The 22110-nt window shown below is 45.1% G+C and overlaps 1 protein-coding gene across 2 annotated transcripts in view; it reads left to right on the top strand.

The window, feature by feature from the left end:
* The window catches only part of SMOC2 (SPARC related modular calcium binding 2), a 767036-nt gene that overhangs the window by 321741 nt on the left and 423185 nt on the right, over positions 1–22110 (top strand). The window lies entirely within an intron of this gene.

Here is a 22110-nt window from a genome sequence, read left to right as displayed (position 1 = left end):
GGTCTCGTCATCTTCAACAGTCTACCCATACCAGTAGCACCATATCTGGTGCTGGTAACAGCAATTTTATTGAATCTTTTCATAATTTTTTTAGACCATCCTTTGCAAGGCCACCAGAGACAACAAGTCTGACACATAGTCAACGGCTGGAGAGGATGATACAGGAGTATCTCCAAATGAACATCGATGCCATTACTTTGCAAGTGGAGCCTTGCTCATTTTGGGCTACAAATCTTGAAAAATGGCCAGAGCTCTCCACTTACGCCTTGGAGATTTTGTCGTGTCCAGCTGCCAGCGTTGTCTCTGAACGTGTGTTCAGTGCTGCTGGGTGTGTGCTGACAGATAAGCGCACGCGTCTGTCCAGTGACAATGTGGACAGACTAACGTTCATCAAAATGAACAAGTCATGGATCCACAAGGAATTTACTACCCCTGTGTGATCCTGGGGAGAGTAAATGCTTGTGGATTTTGAATGTGCTTGATGCAAATCTAGCTGTGAAGTGTACAACTGGGGCACAAGTGCTGCCACTGAAAGGGTGGGTGTGTGTGGCCCAATTTTTGGAAAAAAGGGAGACTCCGCTTGGAGTAACCCTTGCTTACAGTGTTTTTTAAAATGATCCAAGATGAACAGAGCTGGGGTCAGGAAAGACTTAGCTACCTACCCCAGTGTCATCCTGGGGACGGTTAAGGATGGCGTATTTTTGAATGTGCTTGATGCAAATCTACCTGTGATGTATACAACTGGGGCACAAGTGCTGCAACCACTGAAGGGGTGTTTGTGTGTGGGGCCCAATTTTTGGAAAAAAGGGAGACTCCACTTGGAGTAACCCTTGCTTACAGTGGTTTTAAAAATGATCCAAGATGAACAGAGCTGGGATCAGGAAAGACTTAGCTACCTACCCAGGTGTCATCCTGGGGACGGTTAAGGATGGCGTATTTTTGAATGTGCTTGATACAAATCTACCTGTGAAGTGTACAACTGGGGCACAAGTGCTGCCACTGAATGGGTGGGTGTGTGTGTGTGGCCCAATTTTTAGAAAAAAGGGAGACTCCGCTTGGAGTAACCCTTGCTTACAGTGTTTTTAAAAATGATCCAAGATGAACAGACCTGGGATCAGGAAAGACTTAGCTACCTACCCCGGTGTCATCCTGGGGACGGTTAAGAATGGCGTATTTTTGAATGTGCTTGATGCAAATCTTCCTGTGAAGTGTACAACTGGGGCACAAGTGCTGCCACTGAAGGGGTGGGTGTGTGTGGGGCCCAATTTTTGGAAAAAAGGGAGACTCCGCTTGGAGTAACCTTGCGGTGTTTTACATGATTTTAGAAGGGCATGCCATGCCTATATCTGTGTCTCCTCCTCTTTTTGCTTGTCCAGCTCTTTTGTTTTCGCATGAGTATATGTCCTTGTCACTTTCCCATGTGTTTGTGTTGTGTTGTGAGTTGTTTGTCACCTTTTGGACACCTTTTATTGTGTTTTCTAGGTGTTTTTATGTGTTTGTGATTGCCTCTCATTGTTTCCTATGTGGTTCGAGTGGTTCGCCAAACCGATTCGCCGAACCGAACTCGAACGAGACCTCCGTTCGGCGAACCGAACTCGAGCCGAACCGCAACCGGTTCGCTCATCTCTACTTAGAAGGTCAACAAAATTCTGGGATGTATCAAGACAAGCATTAAATTTAGATCAAGAGAGGTCATATTCCCCTGTACTCTGCCCTGGTCAGAACCCACCTAGAATACTATGTAGAGATCTAGGTGCCCCAATTCAAGAAAGACATTGATATGTTGGAGCAAGTCCAGAGAAGAGCAACCAAGATGGTAGAAGGTCTGCAAACCATGTCATATGAAAACCAGCTAAAAGAACTAGGAATATTTAGTTTGCAAAAGAAAAGGCTGAGAGGAGACTTAATAGCGGTCTACAAATATCTGAAAGGAAGGCTACCACAGGAGGTAGTGAGCTCTCTATCAATTGAAAACTTCAAGCGGAAGCTGGAAAAACATATAGCTGGGATGATTTAGGAAAACCTGCACTTGCAGGGGGTTGGGCCCAATGGCCCTTGAGGTCCCTTCCAACTCTACCATTATTTGATTCTATGATTTAACCCCTTCACGACCACGGGCAGTAAAATTACGTCCTATTGTAACGTGACTTAACGACCAGGGACATAACTTTACTGCCTAAAGTTCATTTGATTGCCGTGGCCATAGCAACGGCTTTCAAATGATGTCCCCTGCTGTTTCTTACAGCAGGGGACCTTTGCTTGACCCCAGGGGGGGTGGCATCGCCACCCCCCATCGACGATCGATGTGATTGGCTGTTCAAATCTGAACCGCCAACCACATCGTTCGCACTAATTTCGGCAAAAATAATGCCTGAATTAGTGCGATACTGTGAGATCCGGCTTTGAGATGCTGTAGCAGCTGCAGCATATCATAGGTGGACCTCAAACATGTCGCCCCTGCAGCACTGATTGGAGCGATCGTGCTATGACGCGAAATCGCTCCAATCAGTGTGCAGTGGGGCGGTCTGATCTGCAGGTGGCCGCCCTCCCCAGGCCTGTGCTGGTCTGGGAAGCCCCCCCCAACATGTCTGCAGCGTGGACTGGCTGGTACTTGTGGTACCACGCCACCGCTGCTGCCGCCGCCGCTGATGTCACTGCTCCAGCTCCTGCTCCACGTGAGTACTGTGCTCACCTTGCAGCCCGTGCACACTCCCGTGATGCCCCCTGCGCGCTCCCCTGACGCCCCCTTCGCGCTCCCGTGATGGCCCCTGCCCGTGTCCCCCTGCGATCTGCCCCCCCCACGCCTTGATCTGCCCCCGACATCCCGATCTGCTCCCCATGCGATCTGCCTGCCTCCCCCATGATCTCTATTCTGCTTCTGCAGCTCCTTCTCCGGTATCCCACTCCCCCTCTGCTCTCCCCCTACCCCACTGCTCTCCCCCTTCCTCTTACCTGTCTTCACCGGGTAGTCCGAGGTCTTCACTGGCCCGATCACATCTGCCTCCATCGCTGGGTCCTTCCTGGGTATTCTGCAGAGCTGTCCAACGTCCTGCCTGCTGCTCCTGTAAAGCTGTCCATCTCGCTTGCCTTCTGTTCCTCCTGCAGTTCTTCTGGTCAGTTATCCTCCTGCTAATCTTCTGGGTACTGTGAGTATAACTTTTTTTTTTTCCTGTATCCTGTCCATTTTTACACCTCATCTGTCCGTGCGTTCCGCCGAGCGCTGATCAGGGATGCAGATAACGTATCTGCATCCGTGGTCCGTTTTCGGCGGGAATTTTTTTTTCCGTATCCGACGCTTTTTGTAACGCATCAGTCTGTGCGTCCCGCCAAGTGCTGATTAGGGATGCACATAACGTATCTGCATCCATGGTCAATTTTTGGCGTGACTTTTTTCCGTATCCGCGACGCTTTTTATATCGCATCTGTCCCTGCGTCCCGCCAAGCGCTGATCAGGGATGCACATAACGGATCGGCATCCCTGCTCAATTTTTGGCGTGACTGGTTTTTTTTTCCATATCCCCGACGCTTTTTGTATTTCATCCGACCGTGTGTCCTGCAGCGGCCGATCAGTGCACTGCGTATGTGCGTTTGAAAAGTCAAATGGCGTTCCTTCTCTTCTGAGCCCCGCCATGCACCCAAACAATTAATTTCCACTACATATGAGGTATCTGCGTACTCAGGAAAAATTGCACAATACGTTTTATGTTGTATTTTTTCCTGATAACGTTGTAAAAAAAAAAGCTACCTGATTGATGCAAGCATTTTGTGGTTAAAAAAAATAAATAAATAATTTTCACAGTTCAACGTTATCCACTTCTGTGGAGCCCCTGGGGGTACAAGAGGCTCACGAAACATCTAGATAAATTCCTTGAGGGGTCTAGTTCCAAAATGGGGTTATTTGTGGGGGAGAACCACTGTTTAGACACCATAGGGGGTCTCCAAACGTGACATGGCGTTTCCTGATACCCTTGTGAAAAAAAGTTACCTGGTTCAAGTAGCATGTTTGTGGTGAAAAAAAAAAAGTGTATTCATGGCTCAACATTATCAACTTCTGTGGAGCCCCTTGGGGCTCGCTAAACATCTAGATAAATTCCTTGAGGGGTCTAGTTTCCAAAATGGGGTCACTTGTGGGGGAGCTCCACTGTTTAGGCACCATAGGGGGTCTCCGAACGTGACATGGCATCCGCTAATGATTCCAACCAATTTTGCTGTCAAATGGTGCTCCTTCTCTTCTGAGCCCCGCCATGCGCCCAAACAATTACTTTCCACCACATGTGAGGTATCGTCATACTCAGGAAAAAATGCACTATAAATTAAATGGTGCATTTTTTCCTGATACCCTTGTGAAAAAAAAAGCTACCTCGTTAAAGCAACAGTTTTGTGGTAAAACATTTTTTTTTCTCTTTCACGGCTCAACATTATAAACTTTTGTAAAGCCCCCAGGGGTTCAAAGTGCTCAGCAAACATCTAGAAAAATTATTTGAGGGCTCTAGTTCCCAAAATGAGGTCACTTGTTGGGGAGCTCCATTGTTTAGGTACCTCAGGGGTAGAGTTGAGCGCGGTTCGAGGTTCTCCAGTTCGCGGCTCGAGTGATTTTGGGGGGTGTTCTAGATCGAACTAGAACTCGAGCTTTTTGCTAAAGCTCGATAGTTCCAGATACGTTCGAGAACGGTTCTAGCAGCAAAAAGAAGAAGAAGAAGCTGGTAACCAAGATAAACATCGGGTATCCAAGCAAAGCGCTTTGGTTAGTAACCCGATGTTTATCCTAGTTACGTGCAGGAAGCCCACACTTCCCCGCTCAGCTCACTCCGCCCCCTCCTGCACGCGGCATGTACACACACACACACACACACACGTCCCCAGCCATGCAGTGCACAACACTGACGTCCTCCTGGCACTCTGCACACATGGTCCCGCTTGGCTTACCTGTGGTGATGAAGTCCCGACCTCAGCGCTGTCACTGTCCTCCATGGCCGCCGCTTGTCACATCACCTTCTCTCGCTTCCGACCCGAGACTGACTAGCGGTGACGTCACGGGCCTCTCGCGATACTTGGCTGTGGAGGTCATTGAACTCAGTGACAGGTGCTGTCTAATGGATGCACCACTTCTGGGGTGGCTGCTGCCTGCTATTTTTAGGCTGGGGGGAGTCCAATAACCATGGACCTCCCTAGTCTGAGAATATCAGACCCCAGCTGTCTGCTTTACCTTGGCTGGTGATCCAATTTTGGGGGGACCCCTACGTGTTTTTTTTTTTTAAATTATTTATTTAATTTAAAATAACAGCGTGGGGTGCCCTCAGTTTTAGATTACCAGCCAAGGTGAGGTTGCCAGCTGTGGTCTGCAGGCTGCAGCCGTCTGCTTTACCCTAGCTGGCTACAAAAATAGGGGGAACCCTACGTCATTTTTTTTCCATTTTTTTGGCTAAATACAAAGCTAAGCACCCCTTAGTGCCACATGAAAGGCACCAAAGGGTGCAAAATTACAAAATGCAGGAGAGTGGGACATTATGTGTCTTTCTGCCATTATAATGACAGAAAAGACTGATATGAAGTGCACAAGCACAAGAAAATCACCAGAGCGCTCTACGCTGTGAAAAGCAGTAGAAAATGGCACTGGAGTGAACATGTGACCGCCTCATGTAGGATGAAGCTATGGATCCTGGGTAAATTTCTGCATTTACCCTCCTTCAGTTTTTTTGCAGTACACAAAAAAACGGAAGGCACACGGATGCCAAACAGATGACATACGGACCGTCTACGGAACGGAAACAGATGCCACACGGATGCACCCGTGAAAAAAAACGGACTGTTTTTTTCAGACCGCAAAAATTGATCGGTCGTGTTAATGTAGCCTTATTCTGATCTGCCGTTTATAAACAGCAGGCAGAAATAAGTGAATAACGCCCCCCAGCGTCAGAAAATCTCTGGGGTTTCAGGGGGTAGCTGAGACCCTGGAGATCATGAATCAGGACGGTTTTTCCGGTCCCCGCTCACGTGATCACAGGTATACACCGTACACCGATGATCACGTTACAGTAAATGACAGCGCCGGTAAAAAATTATTTATCTCCCATCTGGCATGAACAAACATGATAAATCTCCTCCCCGGTCCCCCAGTGTCGCCAAAGTGCCCCCCCTGATGCCCTCCCAGAAATCCAAGATGGCCGCGCGCACAGCAGCACGCCGGCCGCATTCACCCTACTCCTCTGATTTCTGTCGCATGTGCCATGACACATGCAACAGAAAACTCCTCCCCAGGCCCTGCCAGGTCACCCCCTATAACCCCACCGGTTTTCCCCGGTGTCCCACGGTACCTGTGCAGCGTTGATCCCCCCACGGCCCTCTCCTTCACAATAGACGCTGCCGCATGCACAGAGCGTCTGTCAGCTCAGCTTCCTGTGTTCAGACACAGTGTGTGGTGGTTATGCATCTGTAAGCTAAATGGGCGGCACGGTGGCTCAGTGGTTAGCACTGCATTCTTGCAGCACTGAGGTCCTGGGTTCAATTCTCACCAAGGACACCATCTGCAAGGTGTTTGTATGTTCTCCCCGTGTTTGCGTGGGTTTCCTCCGGGTACTCCGGTTTTCTCCCACACTCCAAAGACATACAGCGCTATGGAATTAATAACACTATATAAATGAATAAATTATTATTATTATTACTGCAATGCCCTGCTCATGAGGTAAGGAACATAATTGATCAGGAGAGCTATATACTACATTTCCAAATGGAGGGATTTGCTTTTATAGTTTCCCTACTGAACGACTACCAAACATGAGAGTCCGTTATATGCCACAAGAAAACACATCTAAATAGCGAGCTCTGTTGTTAAGTATTCATTCAGCTGGATAACTGGACTTAAAGGGGTATTCCATCTCCAAGATCCTATCCCCAATATAAAGTAGGTGGAATAGCAATAATATCAGCAAATACCAATATTTGGAAATGTAGAATAGTTCTCCTGATTAGGCATGCCCTTACCTCATGAGCAGGGCATTGCAGCTTTGGTAGCAACCATTACGACATGGACTCTGCTGCTGTGGACCCGGGGAGAGTGAGTGCAGATTCATTGCACCCACACTCCTCACATGAAGGGTCTGCACTCCTAGAAAATGGATACGTTCCCTGACTGTCTCCCCCCATATTCTAGACCAGTCATGGCGAACCTTTTACAGGCCGAGTGCCCAAACTGTATCCCTGAACCCAATTTTTTTTCTGAAGTGCCAACCAATCCTATTATATAAAGAATTGATTTTAATCTTACCTTTGCCGTCTTCTACTCAGCAGGGGACATCACACTCATGCTTACCACACATTGAAGCTGAGCCCCTGCCCTTTCCAGACACAGCAGTTGGGTTGATCTTTCTGGAAACAATTGCAGCATATTAGACAGATATTTTAGCCTGGAATGCAATCAGGTGTCACCCTGTAATCCACATCTACATTTCAAAGTCTAAACATCTCAAAATCCCATAAAGACGTACGAGTGGCTCCCCTCCCCTTTCATTGTGTAATTCTGTCCCCCTTCCTCGGCCACTTCCTGGTAAACATGTCCCCCATCCTGATATATATTTCCTACATTCTGGTATATTTGTCCCCATCATGGCCCCATCCTGGTAAATGTCCTCCATCCTGGTAAATGTTACCCATTCTTGCATGTTCCCCCATGCTGGTAAATGTACCCCATCCTGACATATTGCCCATCCTTGTAAATGTTCCCCCATCCCGGCATGTACCCCATTCTTGGTAAATGTTCCCAATCCTGGTTAATTTACCCCATCCAGGTAAATGTACCCCTTCCTGGTAAATGTACCCTATCGTGGCATGTTTCCTCCATCCTGGCATGCATATTTCCCCATCCTGGCATGCATGTTTCCTCCATTTTGGCATGCATGTTTCCTCCATCCTGGCATGCATGTTTCCTCCATCCTGGCATGCATGTTTTCCTCCATCCTGGCATGCATGTTTTCCTCCATCCTGGCATGTATGTTTCCCCCCCATCCTGGCATGTATGTTTCCACCCCATCCTGGCATGCATGTTTTCCTCCATCCTGGCATGCATGTTTCCACCATCCTGGCATGCATGTTTCCTTCATCCTGGCATGCATGTTTCCTCCATCCTGGCATACATGTTTTCCCATCCTGGCATGCATGTTTCCTCCATCCTGGCATGCATGTTTCCTCCATCCTGGCATGCATGTTTCCTCCATCCTGGCATGCATGTTTCCTCCATCCTGGCATGCATGTTTTCCTCCATCCTGGCATGCATGTTTCCTCCATCCTGCCATGCATGTTTCCTCCATTCTGCCATACATATTTCCTCCATCCTGCCATGCATGTTTCCTCCATCCTGCCATGCATGTTTTCCCCATCCTGACATGCATGTTTTCCCCATCCTGGCATGCATGTTTCTCCATCCTGGCATGCATGTTTCCTCCATCCTGGCATGCATGTTTCCTCCATCCTGGCATGCATGTTTCCTCCATCCTGGCATGCATGTTTCCTCCATCCTGCCATGCATGTTTTCCCAATCCTGACATGCATGTTTTCCCCATCCTTGCATGTATGTTTCCCCATCCTGGCATGCATGTTTCCTCCATCCTGCCATGCATGTTTCCTCCATCCTGGCATGCATGTTTCCTCCATCCTGCCATGCATGTTTTCCCCATCCTGCCATGCATGTTTTCCCCATCCTGCCATGCATGTTTTCCCCATCCTGCCATGCATGTTTTCCCCATCCTGGCATGTATGTTTCCTCCATCCTGGCATGCATGTTTCCTCCATCCTGGCATGCATGTTTCCTCCATCTTGGCATGCATGTTTCCTCCATCCTGGCATGCATGTTCCCCCCACATGCTGGCATGCGTGTTCTCCCCCACATGCTGGCATGTGTGTTCTCCCACCCCATGCTGGCATGTGCATTCCCCCACCACCACCCCACGCTGGCATGTGCGTTCCCCCACCCTGCCATGTGCATTCCCTCACCCCCACCCCATGCTGCCATGTGCATTCCCCCACCCTGGCATGTGCGTTCCCCCATCCCCACGCTGCCATGTGCGTTACCCCACGCTGCCATGTGCATTCCCCCACCCCCACGCTGCCATTTGCGTTCCCCCACGCTGCCATGTGCGTTCCCCCTCTCCCACCCCACGCTGCCATGTGCGGCGTTCCCCCTCTCCCACCCCACACTGCCATGTGCGTTCCCCCTCTCCCACCCCATGCTGCCATGTGCGTTCCCCCTCTCCCACCCCGCGCTGCCATGTGCGTTCCCCCACCCCATGCTGGCGCTGCCGCACACGAGTTATAAAAAAAAAAAAAAGCAACACACAACTTACCTGCACACGCTCCCCCGCTGCATGCTGCTGGGTCTTCAGTTCCCACACGGCCAGCAGACGGCGCCGGCGCTGCTCTCTGACGCTCCTTCGTCTCCTAGGCAACCCACTGCAGCCTGGGGGAGGAGGGGTGTCAGAGCGGAGGAGAAATGTCTCCTCCGCTCCAACACAGATTTGATCTGCCGGCGTGACTGCACTAGCAGACCAAAGCTGCAGCAACGGGCGACAGCACACGTGCCACCAGAATGGGCTCAGCGTGCCCTTGGTGGCACGCGTGCCATAGGTTCGCCATTACTGTTCTAGACGGTCCAGAGTCGTCGTGGGACCCCTTTATTTTTTTTCTTACAATAAATTGGTGAAAGAGGAAATGTTTTGGGGACTATTTTTTCAAATAAATTTCTTTTGTCGATTTTTTTTTGTTAGTACTGACAGTTTATGATGTTGGGTATCTAATAGACGCCATGACATCACAAACTGCTGGGTTTGATGTCAGGTGACCTTACAGCTAGTATCAACCCGATTTATTACCCCGTTTGCCACTGCACCAGGGCACGGAATGAGCTGGGGTGAAGCGCCAGGATTGGCGCATCTAGTGGATGTGCCACGTCTAGGGTGCCTGTGGCCTGCTATTTTTAGGCTGTGAAGGCCTAATAACTATGGACCTTCCCACCCTGAGAATACCAGACCACAGCTGTCCGCTTTACCTTGACTGGTGATCCAATTTGGGGGGGACCCTACTTTTTTTGTGTAATTATTAATATTTATAAAATAAATATAAAAAAAGAGCCTGGGGGGACCTCCACATTGGATCCCCAACCACGGTAAAGCTGCCAGCTGTGGTTTTCATATAATAAACTTAGCTCTGGCACACTATAGTGATCAATAAGATGATAGAAGACTCCTTGAAATGCTGAAAATTCTTTTATTAGTGCAAAAAAAGGATGATAAATCGTCCGACGTTTCGACCTTATTTTCAGGTCTTAATCATGGACATGGTTATCTAAGATCATAGGGGGTTACAAAATAATATAAACATGTAATTAGTACAACATAATAATCCAGTATATCATAATACAATAAATCACTTAACCATGATGCACATGTAGGAATTTTCCTAAAGAACATAATGGATGCATTTATACAAAGGGAAATAAAAAATTCCCATAAGGCCCATCTGAGAGACTTATCAGGAAATAAAATGAAATAACCAAAAACAAAGTCAGGCATAATGGATACACACCTATATGAGTAACAGGGTGGTGTGTGTTCAATTGTATAGCGTCATCGCCAATAGTACAAATGGAAAACTTGTAATCCTACATAGTCAAAAAAGAGTGAACACACATCATATCAAAATCACAGAAACCTGATTATGAGAAAAGAACTAGATCTTCATACTGTATTCAATATAGCAGTGTGAACATATATATGTCTCGGTACCTTATGCACTTAGAATTTCTAATGTAGACAATGCGAGCCTATTCCAAAAACTGGAGTTGGGTAAAATCTAAAATAAATGGCATAGGAATTATTATGACACATGGGCTGTGACCAAAAAATGGGCCGTGAGACCAAGAGGTAAAGAATGAAACTACTTGTATCCCTACATAGTAATAGGTAATGGATGTTACCCCAAAATCTAGGTGAAAGGGGCTCTTATATCAAAGAATTCACGGTCGCTTCAGAGATATGGAAAATAGGATAAATGGTATAATAATGAATAGGTGGTGAGTCGTACTACCTAAAGAAGATGTGAAATATAGGACACACATCCGTAACCATTACATGTTCTGATAGAAAAGAGAGGGAGAGAGAGAAAAGGAGAAAAGAACAAAGAAAAAGTTTAAAAAGAATGGATGTCACTACCTGAGTCGCTGCTGGAAAAGCCCCAATAGGTATAGTGAGGGTTGGTAGAGTGCCCTCACTGAAAGGTTTTCAGTTGCCTCAGATTCATGAAAAGGCAAGGATGCCTGGAGAGAAAAGGGGGAGGTGAACAGTACAAGATATGTGTATCACATGTACTAGTGTAGGGATATATACAGGCTATCCATAGAAAATAGATTTTAAAAGGTAAGAAATACCTGTATTGTTATATGATAGCCGCGTATAAAAGTATATTATAAGGGTATATCCAAATAGTATATTGGTTCAGCTGAAAGATTCTCAGTGGTATTAGGATCACAACCTCTATAGACAAATGTTGCAAAAATTAGAAGTGTACATACATGAAAGAATAACACCAATATAAGGTACATATAGTGTGCAGAGCATTCCAATGATGTTACCTTTATGTAGTTTTAAGGGACTTGACCATAAAGGCCCTGTGGATATTCAAGGGAAAAGACGTCCCAGTAGGGCTCTATGGGGAACCCTATAGGGAACATGACATAAATACTAGTATATGGGATGCATGTGTCAAACACTATAGTGTAGGCCAGATCACATACCTGGTATATACTGGTGAAGGTAAAGGGCGAACAGAGCGCTGTATTGGGGCTGTAAAGGAGAGCATAAGGAAAAATGGATAAAGGCTCCTGATAACGTGGCTTAGACCGGAGTGATCCGGTACACATACCTCTCAGTGGTGGTGCAGGGTATCGGGTATAGGCCCCAGGGAGGAGTGCGTCCGACCGTGGCGAGGGACTTATTTATACTAGGGAGCAGTGCATTCCCCGTCCGACTTCCTGGACGGTGGAACGCAGCGTGCGGCCGGTGAAGCGCACGCCGCGCATGCGCAGCGCAACCAGTGCACCGCGCATGCGCGGGGAGCGTCACACACGCCGATGATGTGAGGTGCTGTGGTTGGAGGACACTTGTAGAGGGGCGTGTAACAGAGTGACAGTGGGGTGTTGGTGCAAGCTGGACCGTGGATTGCATGCAGCAAAGGCGCTGTGCCTGGCTATTGGCACAGCGCCCAAGCCGGACACAGAGCACCGGCCAGTGTGTTGGAGAAAATGAACTATAAACTATAGAGTCCATATGAGGCCAAAGGTCGTAATGCACTTAAGGTGAACCGGATGATACGCCACATGATGATACTATATAGTGCAGAGGTAGATGGATGACCAAAACAAGTGCCGGTTGGTGCAGGGATCAGGTGGTGGAAAGTGCCTAAAAGAAAAAGAAAAAGAATTAGATTGGGGTTATTGATAGAGTCATAATTCTACTGCTATCTGCCCTTATATTGGAGTTTTACAGTTATACACATAAAAAGTAAAATAAAATAAAATAATAAGAAACCGAGATACCTAATAAAATCAAATGACATAGTTAGACCTAAGGACACCCAAGATTATTAATAATAATCCAATAAGACACAATGTAATCACGTGAGAAAACATATAAGATCTTGTAAAAGGAAAAAATGGATCATATACAAAGAAAGTTATAGGCACATGTCATGTTCTCGATTGAGACCCCTGGGCTCCAATGTATTGAGAGTGAAAATCCAATAGGATTCTCTTTCCTTAAGGGTACGTATTCGATTGCCCCCTCTTCTAGGGGGAGGGACATGTTCAAGTACTTGATACTTCAATTGGGCAATTGTATGTCCATATGTGATGAAGTGATGCGGGATGGGTAGTAGGATCTGCTTGCACCTAATTGTGGACTTATGCTTACTGATGCGGTCTCGGATATGTTGAGTAGTCTCTCCAACATATCCGAGACCGCACGGGCACTTGATCAGATAAACCACATAAGAGGATTCGCAGGTGAAAAATCCATATATCGGAAAAACGCGACCTGACAAAGGATGGGTAAAGGTGTCGCCCCTGGTAAGATTGTTACATTGCACGCAATGATGGCACGGGAAATTCCCTCTCTTAGGGGTGCCCAAAAAGGTTTGTCTCTGTACAATCTTATTCGAACCAATGTCGGCTCTAACTAAATTGTCACGAAGATTCTGTGGTCTTTTATTACAGAATAAAGGGAGTGATTGGAACTCACTCACTTCCGGGTAGGCCTTGCTTAAAAGTGGCCAATGCCTGCATATGATGCTCCTAATTAAGGGCGAAAAAGGATGGTAGGTATTAATGCATGAGACCCGTGGAACCTTTTTGTTAGTGGTGGATCTCTGGGAAGATCTCCTATCTGCAATTTCCAGTGGATACCCCCTTTGAAGAAATTTATTGCGCATCTCTGTGGATCTGATATTGCGTTGTAAAGGATCCGATACAATACGTTCAACCCGTTTATGTTGGGAAATGGGGAGTCCCTGTTTCGTGTGACGCGGATGACAACTTGTGTAATGTAACAGGCTATTCCGGTCAGTGGGTTTGACGTACAAATCTGTACTCAAGGTGCCATCAGATAACATTACCAAAGTGTCCAAAAAATTGATCTCATGTAAGTCATGATGGATGGTAAAAGTCAGACCCTGTCTGAATGAATTGAGATCAGTAAAAAATCGAAATAAGGTCTCCGAGTCCCCCCTCCAAATCATGAATATGTCGTCAATGTATCTTTTCCAGGTTACAGAATGTTCTAACCATAGAGGGTGATTATAAACGTAAACCTCCTCGAAGTACGCCATATAGATATTAGCATAAGGGGGTGCTAAGTTTGAGCCCATCGCGGTCCTGCGTTTCTGTACGTAAAATTGATCTTGGAACAAGAAGAAGTTATTTTCAAGAACAATACGGAGAAGGTCCAGGCAAAACTTGTTCTGTATCGGGGAATAAGAACTATATTTGGACAAAAACCAGTCTACAGCTTGCATCCCTTTCTGGTGTTGGATGCTAGTATACAGACTGTTGACGTCAAAGGATACTAGTAAGCACCCAGGAGGTAACATCCCGACCTGTCGTAAGTGTGTCAGAAAATCCGAGGTATCTTTGAGATACGATTTGATCTCGGTTATCAGGGGAGTGAGAATTCGTTCTACCGTAATGGCAAGTGGGGACAAAACGGATTCAGTGGACGCTACAATGGGGCGTCCAGGGGGTTGGTTCATATTTTTGTGAACCTTAGGTAGCGTGTAAAATACTGGTGTTATGGGGTGTGCCTTGATGAGAAACTCCGCCAATTTTTGGTCTATGGTGTTACTGGTAAGATAGAGGTCAACTATGTTCTTAATCAGTCCTTGTATATGAGATGTGGGGTCACGTGGAATAGGACAATAGGTATCAGCATCACTAAGTTGGCTCAATATCTCATTGACATAATATGTTTTGTCAAGTACCACTATGGCCCCACCTTTCTCCGCCGGTTTAATTACGATCTTAGGATTATTTTTCAAGTCGGACATTGCCCGGCTCTCTTCTATGGTGAGGTTATGTTTTATCTTAAATTGCCCCTCATCGACCGATTTTAATGTTTGACCAATATCCCTGGAAACCAAGGCAACGTATGTTTCGATCGGATGGTAAGACTTAGGTGGGTTAAAGGAGCTGGGAATTCTCAAATCCAGCTGCTTCAACCGAAACATGTTGTCGGGAGTGGATGGAGTTGTCTCAATAGGTGTGTCCCTATCCATACTGAAATGGGCTTTCAACCTAAGGGTCCTAAAAAACCTCCTCATCTCCTGATCTAATACAAATGTGTTAAAAGATGGAGTGGGACAAAACGATAAACCTTTTTGTAATACACGTGACTCAGTTACAGATAGATTGTAAGAGGAGATGTTATACACTAAGTTAATACCTGAGAACGTGTCTGCACGTGGTAGGTCGGTATGGTTCCTGTGGCCCCTCTTGCTGCGCCGCGTCTTCCTTTTTGATTTGAACGTTGGCCTAAAAAACGGGCTTGTCGAGGAATAAATTGTTCTGCATCCGATCCAGATGATGAAGAATAGCGATTGTAAAAAGCTGGCCGCCTAGGGTTGTCCTCTGCGAACTGCCAACGGTAGACACGATTCCTGGAATAGTCGTCCTGGTCTCTTACAAACTTGGACCTCTTTCGCTCTTGTAAGGTTCTTCTGAATTCGGCTATCGTCTCCTTAGATTTAGAATGAATCTTATCCCAGTCCGTGCTGGGTAGAGTGTTCTGGAGTTGGAGTTCAATGGAGCTAATGTTCTGTCCCAGGTCCTCGATTTCTTTTTGTAGAAATTCAATAGTCAAAATTATGATGTCCATCGAGCATTTATTAATTATACTTTCAAATTTAAGGCAGTAATCTGGTTTGTCTGAAAAGAGTGTTGGCTTCAGTGACACACGTAGTCCCCTGGGAATACGCTGCACACGGTGGTACTCTGCCAGTGTGGCGCAGTGTAGTTCCAAAGCGGTGTGTCTTCTGAGTTCTTTCTCGTAATCTCTAGATCGAACTTCTTCATTTGGTACTGATAGAAAAGTATTCGGTATAGTTACTTTGGAAAGTATGCTGCTGACTTCATCTGCGTTATATGAAAAAGTGGTAAAGGACATTGGAGATGGTGGGTAAGGACACTGGAGCTCAGAAAAAATATAGACAATTGTAATAGAATATGTCTGGCTCACTGTGTACGCAGTAGGTGCTCAGAAAAAATAATAGTCAATATAATAAACTTAGCTCTGGCACACTATAGTGATCAATAAGATGATAGAAGACTCCTTGAAATGCTGAAAATTCTTTTATTAGTGCAAAAAAAGGATGATAAATCGTCCGACGTTTCGACCTTATTTTCAGGTCTTAATCATGGACATGGTTATCTAAGATCATAGGGGGTTACAAAATAATATAAACATGTAATTAGTACAACATAATAATCCAGTATATCATAATACAATAAATCACTTAACCATGATGCACATGTAGGAATTTTCCTAAAGAACATAATGGATGCATTTATACAAAGGGAAATAAAAAATTCCCATAAGGCCCATCTGAGAGACTTATCAGGAAATAAAATGAAATAACCAAAAACAAAGTCAGGCATAATGGATACACACCTATATGAGTAACAGGGTGGTGTGTGTTCAATTGTATAGCGTCATCGCCAATAGTACAAATGGAAAACTTGTAATCCTACATAGTCAAAAAAGAGTGAACACACATCATATCAAAATCACAGAAACCTGATTATGAGAAAAGAACTAGATCTTCATACTGTATTCAATATAGCAGTGTGAACATATATATGTCTCTGTACCTTATGCACTTAGAATTTCTAATGTAGACAATGCGAGCCTATTCCAAAAACTGGAGTTGGGTAAAATCTAAAATAAATGGCATAGGAATTATTATGACACATGGGCTGTGACCAAAAAATGGGCCGTGAGACCAAGAGGTAAAGAATGAAACTACTTGTATCCCTACATAGTAATAGGTAATGGATGTTACCCCAAAATCTAGGTGAAAGGGGCTCTTATATCAAAGAATTCACGGTCGCTTCAGAGATATGGAAAATAGGATAAATGGTATAATAATGAATAGGTGGTGAGTCGTACTACCTAAAGAAGATGTGAAATATAGGACACACATCCGTAACCATTACATGTTCTGATAGAAAAGAGAGGGAGAGAGAGAAAAGGAGAAAAGAACAAAGAAAAAGTTTAAAAAGAATGGATGTCACTACCTGAGTCGCTGCTGGAAAAGCCCCAATAGGTATAGTGAGGGTTGGTAGAGTGCCCTCACTGAAAGGTTTTCAGTTGCCTCAGATTCATGAAAAGGCAAGGATGCCTGGAGAGAAAAGGGGGAGGTGAACAGTACAAGATATGTGTATCACATGTACTAGTGTAGGGATATAGACAGGCTATCCATAGAAAATAGATTTTAAAAGGTAAGAAATACCTGTATTGTTATATGATAGCCGCGTATAAAAGTATATTATAAGGGTATATCCAAATAGTATATTGGTTCAGCTGAAAGATTCTCAGTGGTATTAGGATCACAACCTCTATAGACAAATGTTGCAAAAATTAGAAGTGTACATACATGAAAGAATAACACCAATATAAGGTACATATAGTGTGCAGAGCATTCCAATGATGTTACCTTTATGTAGTTTTAAGGGACTTGACCATAAAGGCCCTGTGGATATTCAAGGGAAAAGACGTCCCAGTAGGGCTCTATGGGGAACCCTATAGGGAACATGACATAAATACTAGTATATGGGATGCATGTGTCAAACACTATAGTGTAGGCCAGATCACATACCTGGTATATACTGGTGAAGGTAAAGGGCGAACAGAGCGCTGTATTGGGGCTGTAAAGGAGAGCATAAGGAAAAATGGATAAAGGCTCCTGATAACGTGGCTTAGACCGGAGTGATCCGGTACACATACCTCTCAGTGGTGGTGCAGGGTATCGGGTATAGGCCCCAGGGAGGAGTGCGTCCGACGTGTGTATGTCACTGAAGCCAACACTCTTTTCAGACAAACCAGATTACTGCCTTAAATTTGAAAGTATAATTAATAAATGCTCGATGGACATCATAATTTTGACTATTGAATTTCTACAAAAAGAAATCGAGGACCTGGGACAGAACATTAGCTCCATTGAACTCCAACTCCAGAACACTCTACCCAGCACGGACTGGGATAAGATTCATTCTAAATCTAAGGAGACGATAGCCGAATTCAGAAGAACCTTACAAGAGCGAAAGAGGTCCAAGTTTGTAAGAGACCAGGACGACTATTCCAGGAATCGTGTCTACCGTTGGCAGTTCGCAGAGGACAACCCTAGGCGACCAGCTTTTTACAATCGCTATTCTTCATCGTCTGGATCGGATACAGAACAATTTATTCCTCGACAAGCCCGTTTTTTAGGCCAACGTTCAAATCAAAAAGGAAGACGCGGTGCAGCAAGAGGGGCCACAGGAACCATACCGACCTACCACGTGCAGACACGTTCTCAGGTATTAACTTAGTGTATAACATCTCCTCTTACAATCTATCTGTAACTGAGTCACGTGTATTACAAAAAGGTTTATCGTTTTGTCCCACTCCATCTTTTAACACATTTGTATTAGATCAGGAGATGAGGAGGTTTTTTAGGACCCTTAGGTTGAAAGCCCATTTCAGTATGGATAGGGACACACCTATTGAGACAACTCCATCCACTCCCGACAACATGTTTCGGTTGAAGCAGCTGGATTTGAGAATTCCCAGCTCCTTTAACCCACCTAAGTCTTACCATCCGATCGAAACATACGTTGCCTTGGTTTCCAGGGATATTGGTCAAACATTAAAATCGGTCGATGAGGGGCAATTTAAGATAAAACATAACCTCACCATAGAAGAGAGCCGGGCAATGTCCGACTTGAAAAATAATCCTAAGATCGTAATTAAACCGGCGGATAAAGGTGGGGCCATAGTGGTACTTGACAAAACATATTATGTCAATGAGATATTGAGCCAACTTAGTGATGCTGATACCTATTGTCCTATTCCACGTGACCCCACATCTCATATACAAGGACTGATTAAGAACATAGTTGACCTCTATCTTACCAGTAACACCATAGACCAAAAATTGGCGGAGTTTCTCATCAAGGCACACCCCATAACACCAGTATTTTACACGCTACCTAAGGTTCACAAAAATATGAACCAACCCCCTGGACGCCCCATTGTAGCGTCCACTGAATCCGTTTTGTCCCCACTTGCCATTACGGTAGAACGAATTCTCACTCCCCTGATAACCGAGATCAAATCGTATCTCAAAGATACCTCGGATTTTCTGACACACTTACGACAGGTCGGGATGTTACCTCCTGGGTGCTTACTAGTATCCTTTGACGTCAACAGTCTGTATACTAGCATCCAACACCAGGAAGGGATGCAAGCTGTAGACTGGTTTTTGTCCAAATATAGTTCTTATTCCCCGATACAGAACAAGTTTTGCCTGGACCTTCTCCGTATTGTTCTTGAAAATAACTTCTTCTTGTTCCAAGATCAATTTTACGTACAGAAACGCGGGACCGCGATGGGCTCAAACTTAGCACCCCCTTATGCTAATATCTATATGGCGTACTTCGAGGAGGTTTACGTTTATAATCACCCTCTATGGTTAGAACATTCTGTAACCTGGAAAAGATACATTGACGACATATTCATGATTTGGAGGGGGGACTCGGAAACCTTATTTCGATTTTTTACTGATCTCAATTCATTCAGACAGGGTCTGACTTTTACCATCCATCATGACTTACATGAGATCAATTTTTTGGACACTTTGGTAATGTTATCTGATGGCACCTTGAGTACAGATTTGTACGTCAAACCCACTGACCGGAATAGCCTGTTACATTACACAAGTTGTCATCCGCGTCACACAAAACAGGGACTCCCCATTTCCCAACATAAACGGGTTGAACGTATTGTATCGGATCCTTTACAACGCAATATCAGATCCACAGAGATGCGCAATAAATTTCTTCAAAGGGGGTATCCACTGGAAATTGCAGATAGGAGATCTTCCCAGAGATCCACCACTAACAAAAAGGTTCCACGGGTCTCATGCATTAATACCTACCATCCTTTTTCGCCCTTAATTAGGAGCATCATATGCAGGCATTGGCCACTTTTAAGCAAGGCCTACCCGGAAGTGAGTGAGTTCCAATCACTCCCTTTATTCTGTAATAAAAGACCACAGAATCTTCGTGACAATTTAGTTAGAGCCGACATTGGTTCGAATAAGATTGTACAGAGACAAACCTTTTTGGGCACCCCTAAGAGAGGGAATTTCCCGTGCCATCATTGCGTGCAATGTAACAATCTTACCAGGGGCGACACCTTTACCCATCCTTTGTCAGGTCGCGTTTTTCCGATATATGGATTTTTCACCTGCGAATCCTCTTATGTGGTTTATCTGATCAAGTGCCCGTGCGGTCTCGGATATGTTGGAGAGACTACTCAACATATCCGAGACCGCATCAGTAAGCATAAGTCCACAATTAGGTGCAAGCAGATCCTACTACCCATCCCGCATCACTTCATCACATATGGACATACAATTGCCCAATTGAAGTATCAAGTACTTGAACATGTCCCTCCCCCTAGAAGAGGGGGCAATCGAATACGTACCCTTAAGGAAAGAGAATCCTATTGGATTTTCACTCTCAATACATTGGAGCCCAGGGGTCTCAATCGAGAACATGACATGTGCCTATAACTTTCTTTGTATATGATCCATTTTTTCCTTTTACAAGATCTTATATGTTTTCTCACGTGATTACATTGTGTCTTATTGGATTATTATTAATAATCTTGGGTGTCCTTAGGTCTAACTATGTCATTTGATTTTATTAGGTATCTCGGTTTCTTATTATTTTATTTTATTTTACTTTTTATGTGTATAACTGTAAAACTCCAATATAAGGGCAGATAGCAGTAGAATTATGACTCTATCAATAACCCCAATCTAATTCTTTTTCTTTTTCTTTTAGGCACTTTCCACCACCTGATCCCTGCACCAACCGGCACTTGTTTTGGTCATCCATCTACCTCTGCACTATATAGTATCATCATGTGGCGTATCATCCGGTTCACCTTAAGTGCATTACGACCTTTGGCCTCATATGGACTCTATAGTTTATAGTTCATTTTCTCCAACACACTGGCCGGTGCTCTGTGTCCGGCTTGGGCGCTGTGCCAATAGCCAGGCACAGCGCCTTTGCTGCATGCAATCCACGGTCCAGCTTGCACCAACACCCCACTGTCACTCTGTTACACGCCCCTCTACAAGTGTCCTCCAACCACAGCACCTCACATCATCGGCGTGTGTGACGCTCCCCGCGCATGCGCGGTGCACTGGTTGCGCTGCGCATGCGCGGCGTGCGCTTCACCGGCCGCACGCTGCGTTCCACCGTCCAGGAAGTCGGACGGGGAATGCACTGCTCCCTAGTATAAATAAGTCCCTCGCCACGGTCGGACGCACTCCTCCCTGGGGCCTATACCCGATACCCTGCACCACCACTGAGAGGTATGTGTACCGGATCACTCCGGTCTAAGCCACGTTATCAGGAGCCTTTATCCATTTTTCCTTATGCTCTCCTTTACAGCCCCAATACAGCGCTCTGTTCGCCCTTTACCTTCACCAGTATATACCAGGTATGTGATCTGGCCTACACTATAGTGTTTGACACATGCATCCCATATACTAGTATTTATGTCATGTTCCCTATAGGGTTCCCCATAGAGCCCTACTGGGACGTCTTTTCCCTTGAATATCCACAGGGCCTTTATGGTCAAGTCCCTTAAAACTACATAAAGGTAACATCATTGGAATGCTCTGCACACTATATGTACCTTATATTGGTGTTATTCTTTCATGTATGTACACTTCTAATTTTTGCAACATTTGTCTATAGAGGTTGTGATCCTAATACCACTGAGAATCTTTCAGCTGAACCAATATACTATTTGGATATACCCTTATAATATACTTTTATACGCGGCTATCATATAACAATACAGGTATTTCTTACCTTTTAAAATCTATTTTCTATGGATAGCCTGTATATATCCCTACACTAGTACATGTGATACACATATCTTGTACTGTTCACCTCCCCCTTTTCTCTCCAGGCATCCTTGCCTTTTCATGAATCTGAGGCAACTGAAAACCTTTCAGTGAGGGCACTCTACCAACCCTCACTATACCTATTGGGGCTTTTCCAGCAGCGACTCAGGTAGTGACATCCATTCTTTTTAAACTTTTTCTTTGTTCTTTTCTCCTTTTCTCTCTCTCCCTCTCTTTTCTATCAGAACATGTAATGGTTACGGATGTGTGTCCTATATTTCACATCTTCTTTAGGTAGTACGACTCACCACCTATTCATTATTATACCATTTATCCTATTTTCCATATCTCTGAAGCGACCGTGAATTCTTTGATATAAGAGCCCCTTTCACCTAG

The sequence above is a fragment of the Anomaloglossus baeobatrachus genome, chromosome 3 (assembly GCF_048569485.1).
Source record: "Anomaloglossus baeobatrachus isolate aAnoBae1 chromosome 3, aAnoBae1.hap1, whole genome shotgun sequence".
Taxonomy (NCBI): domain Eukaryota; kingdom Metazoa; phylum Chordata; class Amphibia; order Anura; family Aromobatidae; genus Anomaloglossus; species Anomaloglossus baeobatrachus.
The sequence above is the reverse complement of the archived record's forward strand: the minus strand, read 5'-3'. Positions and strand labels throughout refer to the sequence as shown.